Source organism: Triticum urartu, chromosome 6A, assembly GCF_056163025.1.
Source record: "Triticum urartu cultivar PI428250 chromosome 6A, HENAU_Tu73, whole genome shotgun sequence".
Taxonomy (NCBI): Eukaryota; Viridiplantae; Streptophyta; class Magnoliopsida; order Poales; family Poaceae; genus Triticum; species Triticum urartu.
The window spans coordinates 73,701,734-73,710,745 of record NC_141878.1 but is presented as its reverse complement, the minus strand read 5'-3'; positions in this window follow the sequence as shown (position 1 = coordinate 73,710,745).

The window sequence follows — 9,012 nt, the reverse complement described above, 5'->3', positions numbered from 1 at the left end:
TATTTGTGTAGCATGAGGTAATTATTTATTACACGTGAATATTTGAATCTAACTTTAATTATTATGATTATTATTTACATAACTTTTACATTAAAAATAGCCTGTGTAAAATGGGCCACTACCTGCAGCCCGTTGATGTACACGACCGTTTTTGGTTCAACCACATTAAGCCAGAAGGGCCACCATTATCGTCAATACAATTCTGGTTTTGTTGGCTAGCGAAGCATGGACCAAGCGTCATGTTGCAGGTTTGATTCCCGTCTAGGGCATTTTTATTTTTATTTTCCTAATTACTGACAGGCGGGCCCACTAATCATAGAGTCATAGATTACTAAGTTATCCTGTTTCATAGCTACAAGTGGGCCCCTTGCAATGTCAGTGCCATGTCAGCCACATACGAATCCATGTCGACGTACTTTATGTCTACGGACAGGATTAGCACTGTATTTGCATGTTCGTGCCAAGTTTTAAAACCAGTTTGTCGTATTTTTCAAGTTCAGGCACTAAAGTGAACATCCACGGCAAATTTAAGCACCACAGATGTATTTACCTCTATTTAAAACCATTGGGCTTGATGTTTGATGTGATGGAAACAATGCCATGGTCTGAACTTTTCACTTGATCCGTAGCTTCCGCCGCTGGTGCCTTTGGTTTCTGCGCTGGGAGTACTAATCAACAAAAAAAGCTTTGGGCAAACTGATGGTCTTGGCGACACGCGATTGCGGCCGTAAATAATTCATCCTCTATTCGGATTCGACGGATCGCATTGCATCGGTGACATACCGAAGAACGCTAAACCCTAAATTCCCTTAACTCAATCGTACATATGTCACTGCTGAATATGTCTTCAATCTGGACCGACGAACTCATCGTAGATATGAATTTTTCCACGCCAGCTCTTGTTCAGCCAGAAAAATTGCGAACTCCTTGTGTTTGAGGCTAGGTCTCATTATGATCACGAGGGAGTCGCCGGTAAACCGGCTCTTTGTGTTAGCCCTAGAGATTGTTTCTTTTTCTCTCTCCCCTTTTGGGGAGCCCTGCCCCTCCTTATATATGTTGAAGGGGCGGGTTACATGTGAAGTCCTATTAGGATTAGGACTAGTCTTTCTCTAATACAAACCGGATACAAGTCCGGGTCTTGACTCCTTGTAAGGGAAATATTCCTCACGCCTTTCCTCTTAAACTGGCCCACCATAATATGAACCGGCCTTCTGGGCCTTGGGCCTTGTCATCCGTCTGACCCGCCGGCCGGGTCACCAGTGAGTCATAATGACCAGGCGGGTTGCTTGTAAACCGCCAGGTCAGGGCGGGTCGCCAGTAAATTGCCCAGTGTCAGCGGGGTCTTCAAATAAACCGCCAAGTCCGGCCGGGTTATACTTTCGGCCGGTTTATGCCACGGGGTATATCTCCGACAGAAGGCACCTATGATACGTCGACACGTGGCACGGCCCAACAGAGGCCCATTCCTGTGAAAAGGCCGGCCCATTTGACTTGGTCAAAAGGTGGCGGGCCGGCCCATGGAAAGCCTGTTAACGGCCTGTTCGCATATAGCCCATTTACAGCCCGCTAACCCAATGCCCGTTACGCCCTATCCGAATTAGGCCCAGTAGCGTCATCTGGGCCATCCAATATGATTCCAGCCCGTTTTCACTTCTGGCCCATGTATGGCCCATGACGTCTTTCGGCCCATATGAGGCCCTATGTAACTCTTGGCCTATTAACGGCCCGTGGTGAAACTAGCCCGTAATGAACAGTGTATCACTTTATACCCATTAACGACCCGTTATTCCGTTGGGCCGTTTCCAGCCCATGTTATCTTTCGGCCTTCTCAGAGCCCATTTATTCTTGGGCTCATTTTCAGTATTCGTTTACTTACGACCCGTTACTGTCATTTTCTGCTAGTGGGCCAAATTCAGCCCGTGGTTACAGTTGGCCCGTTTGTGGTCCGTTAATACGTTGGGCCATTTTCATAGCGCCATCAAATACGGCCTATTAACGATGGCCCGTTACGGTCGGCCCATGAATGGACGATTCCAACTCTAGCCCGTTTACGGCCATAATGCAGTCTGTTATTGGCCCATGTTTGGCCAATCGATCATACGACCCGTATAAGGCCCATTGATGATACGACCCGTAGAAGGCCCATTGTTTCTACAGCCCGTAGAAGGCCTACTGTTTCTATGACCCGTAGAAGGCCCACTGTTTCTACGGCCCGTAGGAGGCCCAGTATCACTATAGTAAATATTAGCCCATGGTTATTGTGGCCTAGTTTTAAAAAATAGGTTATTGCAGCCACTAGTTAACCGCGGAAAAAGAACCGCAATGACTACAAGCAAACAAATAAACAAGACAACAAGAAAATAAATAAGCAAGCAACTAACGCTAGGCCATCACGGCTATTACACATATTACATCCACTAGGCATCAAAGTTCGCCACCAGTGCAAATATAGGGAACAAAGCAGCATATCATATACACTGGCCGTCAAAATTGGCCACCAGTGCAAATAAACGCGTCAGCAAAACAAGAGCATAACTGAAACAACTTCAGAAGAGCTCAAGAAACGTTATCCTGGGTATCCACCATGCTGGCAATAAGCTTAGCAAGCTGATTAGCTTTGTCCTGTTTGGCGCTAAAATCCTCCAACGCTTGCTGTTGCACCAGAACGTATGCATCTGAATGCTCCAGGGACTTCCGCAGTCCTTCCGCTTCTTGTCGCAGCACAGCTGAACGATGTCTTTCAGCTTGTAGTTGAGACTCAAGAAACCGATCTGATTCAGATAGTGAGTTTGAATAGCTTGTGCAAGCGGTAGTGGCCAGTAACTCCAACACTAAACCAAGACAGGATGTGTCACTATCCTGAACCTTATCTGCATTACTTCCTTTACCGTTGCTTAATAAGGCACTCTTCCCCAATATTCTGTCAGCATTCTAAAAGAAGAAACAAGTAGACACATAACAAGTTGTTTCGGTGAACCAGTTCATTAGTAAGGTGGACATGATTAAACTACCAAGTCTTCTATTGCCAAGTACTAGTACATAATAAAAGCATCAAACAAACATATATCTATGTCCTATGGTAGCAATGGAATCTTAAATTAGAACAATTGTTCTTCAGTTTTAGGCACTTATTCTACATGAACAGAGTACAGTAAGACGCAAGAATATAATACTTAAAAATAGAAAATGAGCTCATAGACCTTACCACATTCTTGGTTCGGGACCAGTACAGAACAAGGCGTTCCCAGTCATCGTCCAGTAAATGTGTCTCAGAAGAACGTAAGGGAATTTGATGAGTTTCTTTGCCAGTGAAGTACGTTTTCTTCAGGTAATTCCGATACTGCCACCAAGCATTCTTGAAGATAGCAGAGGTATTAGCACATGTTACCTCATCCGGAGTTTCCAAATCGGTCCTTCTCTATAGAGAAAAATGGGAAAATTTGCTGTATTATAACCATCATGGAGGTAGGATGTATGGGACGAAGCAAAGTAATTGCCATGAATAACATTACTTACACATAACTCCTGGACAAACACCTGCAACTGGCATTTTCCTTCATCTTCAGTATAATATTTCCAAGATGGGAAGATACACACATACGATTTAACAACATCAAATGCGATAGATGCTAAACTACGACTAGTTGGTTGTGCTTCCTCCACAGGAATAGGCGTACTAACTGGTGGAGTTGGGGTTCGCCGTGATAGTACTGGCCCTTTGGGCACTGGAGCTGCCTTACTAACTGCTCTTGTTTGGGAGCTCTGTGGTGGAGATGGTGCTGTGTCAATAGGAACTGGGTTACTATGGGCTGGGGTTTGCGTTAGATCGGGTGAAGCTGGTTCTCTGTCCATCGTAGTAGGGGTACAATCTGCGAGAGTTTGGGTTATGTGTGGTAGGGCTGGTTCTTGTGCATGTACAACTGGGGTGCTATCTCCACCAAGAGGTAGCACTGTTTTATTTGAAGACCGTGTTTTTAGTCCGCTAGATACTGACATCACCCGCTCCAATTCAAATGGCTGATAAACAGGAAACATAGTTGAATGTACAAACATTGTATGAGAGACAGATGTAATAGATAGTGTGGAAAAAAGAGGGCATGAAATAGTTGACATGTATATTGTTTAACTAAAACGGATAGCATGACATAATTTCACATATATGATGTCTATCTAAACTGGATAGCATAGCATAACATAATTCAAAGATATGATGAATAACTAAACATGATCGCATGACATAATTCACCTACATGTTATCTAAGTAATAAGGATCGCATCATTTAATTCACATATGTGATTTATATGCTAAACAGAGGGCATTCGATATGATGTCTGAACTAAGAACATGGTGTTGAATATTGTGTACATGATGTCTAAACTATGCAATGCAAGACACCGTATGCATGATATGAGCAGTATAACCGTGCCAAGTTAGAGCATACACCTCAGTGGGGGAATAGGACTGGTCATCTGTCTCTGAATCCATCTCTGAGGAGCTATCGGGACCCAACAAGAGATCTGCTTCGATAGGTAGCACTGTCTGCTCTGAAGGCCTTGTTTTCATTCCAGATTTTCCATCTCCCACCCAAATGGCTGATTCACAGGAAGAGTAGTTTAATGTACAAACATTATCGACAAATGGAAATGTAATGAAGAAAAGGATGGGCAAGATATCATTCGAATATATGATGCCTGGTTAAACAGGATGGCATTGCACATTTCACATATATTATGGCTGGCTAAAAGACATGAGACTGCATAATTCCCATATATGATATAGAAACTAAACAGGTGGCATTACAGAACATGTCTAAACTAAGCAGATGACATATATGATGTCAAAAGTAGGCACTGCAAGGCAACATATGCATGATATGACTAACATCATCATGCCAAGGTAGAGCAAACACCTTTGGGGGTAAATAGGAGTGGTCAGCGGCGTCCGAATCCGCCTTAGAACAGATATCTTCCTCTGGATTACAATCTGGAGAGGGGTGGGGAGGGTTTGCCATTGAACCCACCATGGAGCGATGTATGCATGACATTGTATTGCCGCGCAAAACTCTTCTCTTTTTCTGTACATGTTCAGCATGACTGTGTACAATATCTGACATGCATACGAAAAAATATGGTGAGATTATGTAAGGAGAGCATGCAGAAATTTAGAGTGATGGTAACAACCAGTGGATCGATGCTTTTCCGTTGAACCAAAATAGCCCTAATGGATCGACATGAATGTATAGTAATAAGTGATGCAACAAGTGTACAACCTCTTTGCCGTAGCCGTGTCGGCCTCAGCATCATTGGGTTGGTCGCTGAAGCAGTTGAGGTAGAGGTGGCTGTCGGAGGTGTGGAGGAAGATCTAAGGAATCTGTAGACGGCGTCCAGGGCACTGCTCTGTTGTGATGGATTGTTCTGTCGTTGGAGCAGCTCCGGTGAGCCGTAAGACGTCAAGGCTGAAGCAGCACAAGACAGACATCGTCAATCTCAAGTGGGATTCTAATAGCATCTCCAATAGATGATGTAAAATGGATGTAAAATTAACATCACCAAAAACCACCTGACTACAACAGATGAGGTAAACACTGTTGACTCTGAACTTAACTATCGAAACTAAAATTTACTATGGAATCTGAATGCTACTGTCGAAACTGAACGCAATGGTAGCAAAGAGGCACTTGACATGTAGTTTAGGGAGGGCCTTTAGTTCAACCTGCACCCCCCTGAGCCGCCAGCCACCACCGGCCGAACCGCTGGCCCCAGCGCCGCCTCGCCGCCCCGAAACAACTCGCCACCGCCACCCCGGCCAGCCCTCTAGGCCCCCTGCCCCCACCCTGAACCCTAAGATAGATAGTGGGGTACCTCTCCGGCGAGCCCCCGTCCCCGCTGCGGGTGGTTCTCCTTAACTCCGACGAGCCCCCCCAACCCCTGAAAATCGACTGAGCCAAAAGTCGATTCAGTCGACTGAAGTGTGGCTTAATAGGAGCAGAGCAGCAGCACGAGCGAGGGGGAGAGCAGCAGCAGCAGCTGTGCGAGCGAGCGATCGAGCGAGAGCCAGAGCAGCAGCAGCAGATCTGGCTGGTATGGACGCCGCCGCCGAAGGGGCCTCGCACTGGGGGAGAGCCACCGTGGAGATGTCGCCCGCAGCGCCGGCTTCAAGGTAGCCACTCCACGGGGGTGCGGGATGGAGCACCGTCGGCGCTGGGAGGTCGAGTGAAGGAGAAGGTGCGATGCGATGAGTGTACAACCTCTTTGGTGGCGCCAAGTAGGCCTTGGCTTCGTCCGAGGAGTCGGTGAGGATGTTGCAGTTCCGGTGGAGCAGGTTAAGGCGGCGCTGTGGGGATGAAGCAGCCGCGATAGACGAGGCGATCGTCGGAGCAGCTCCTTGGAGGTGAAGGACGGGGCGGCTGAACCGGCGGGACGACGAGATGGACGACGGATCCTCATCCGGGAGGTGGACGAGGGACGTCGAGATGTTGCGGTGGACGACGTCGTCGGGGAAGAGGCTCCGGCTGGGCAGCGGTGACGTGGCGGACGGAGGAGGGTGGGGTTTCGCAGCTGGAGCGGAGAGGTTATGGCGGCCTGGGATTTCGAATGGCAAAAATGGGGCGATGAGAGGGGGTGAAGCATGACTTAGGAACGCGCTTGTCCAAAATGTAGGGTGTGTTACAAAAGTACCCCCCACCGATTTGAACTAGCGGCCCTTTCGGCTCAGGGTTAGAAGGGGGATTTCGCGTGTCGGGATTTGGCAGCTGGAGGGAGTTTTCACGCGCGTTGTAATTTCGGGATAGCAAGGCGCGGGTTGTGAAGGCGCCAGTTTTGGGAGCACGATATCTGAATTTTCGGGATATAACAAGACGCGGGTTGAATTTTAGGGACAAGCCTAACGTGTAGTAATATTTTACTTGTACGTACCAAATCAATTCGCACTTCCCTCAACCAAAAAGAAAACGAAAAAAATAAAACTATTCACACCACACAAAGAGAGAGTCTTGCCCCGTTTTACTATACAAATGCTATTCAAAGCTACTCCCTCCTTCCATCTATACAGGGCCTAATGCGTTTTTCGATGCTAACTTTGACCAAATATTAGAGCAATGATATATGACATGCAACTTACACAAAGCACACCATTAAATTTGTTTGTGAAAGGTTCTTTCAATGATATAATTTTCACATTGTGCATGTCATGTACTATTAATCTTGTCAATAGTCAAAGGCGGTCTTAAAAATCTCATTACGCCCTATATAGATGGAAGGAGGGAGTATGAATTCATGTTATGTCCGATTAAATTTTTTCGCTTGCTGTATAATGCATGTAACCTACTCATACCAACATTTTAGTGCATTTCAAATGTCTATATTACCGCTGCAATTCGAACTAAATTTGAATTTGTTTCTCTATTTCAATAAGAATCTACAATCATGATTGTTGCCAACTTCAACCATCATAGTTTCCTTGCTATCCGCCAGATATAAATCAGACGGCCTATAATGCAGGATGGCAGGCACACCATCATCAACAACTCCGTTTTTTATAAGAGTAGAGATAAAATATATTAAATGTAGTATACCATGTTCATAACCACACCATGTGTATCACCGTTATATATATATTCACACATCTGTCGGTTTGAAACACTATGATAAATTCTTCAAATATCCGAATTCGCTTTTTATAATGAAGTATATATGATCTCTAATCGTCTTTTACACCCACACAACCCTCTTATCTTTGTAGCTAGCGCTAACTTTCTCTTGTGCATGCACACGCCAGCATCCCTCTCACCCTCCCTCAGCATTCTCTAGCTCCATCGCGCAAATTCGTCTTTTCACTTTAGGTCGTTCACCCATTGTGTGTGTAGGCCCCCAGCTCCTTCTTTACGGCACACATCGATCGATATGCCTCTCTAGCCAGGTGTGCCTAGCACAAACACAAGCTTCCCCTCTTCTCTTGTCACCGTCCATGCCTCACTCCCACCACTCTTTTCATCGTTCTCGTACTCGCACACTCCCCCCTCGATATAGTATGCCTCTCGTACCACCTCCTACATGCATCCCTCTCTCTCTATCCTTATCCTCGTGCCTCATTTGCTTCTAACACACACATGCATGTATACCGATCGATCTCCCAACATATACCTATATCAACTTTAACTACCCCCCCATCGATCGACGTACCTCACAAGTTATGTCTCTCCTTTCTCTTACAAAGGGAGATTGATCTTCCTATGTAGTTACGTATGCTTACCACAGCCACATCGTCCCCCCTCATCATTCGTGCATGCCTCCTGACCCGTCTCTCACACGCATGTGCACAGACAACAAGCAGCCATCTCCTTTCTTATTGAAATTGCGGGCGTGCCCTCCGTTTGTCTAGCAAGCCTATCCCACCATTTGTTAGAAGCAACTCCACTACCACCCCTCCAACACTCTAGCTCTGTCTCTCTCCCAACCTTATTCATCTCCTGCACATATGCATGGATGCCGATCGATCTCCCTTAATAAATGAGGCAGATCGATCTCCTTAATACATGAGGTAGGCCTCTCTCCTCCTCCACACATATACCAGCCATTGTACCTCTATAGTTAATTGGGCCTCCCTCTTCCCCCACCACACACTGATAGTCAAGCGCTGCAGGTAGGTATCCATGCCACAGAGACAAACTGCACATGTCCCATCTCATGTTCCAGTAGGCCAGCCACTCTATATCTTTGACGTGGGCACACACAAATTCGATGGCACTCTTTATCGATCGCGCGCGCGCACACACACACACCATCCCTCTCTTTGATTCTATGGACACCTCAAGCCGATGATACCTCCACTCTCTTCTCGTGGATCGCCCCCTCTATATATATGTTATATCCAGGACTCTATTTCACACACATTGCATATGTTAAAATTTTTGATTGACCCCCCCCAAAAAAACTCTCAAGAACCCACACACTATATCTCTCTAGGTTTGTATCTCTCTCACACAACCCCACGTAGGTGGTGTACGTATACAA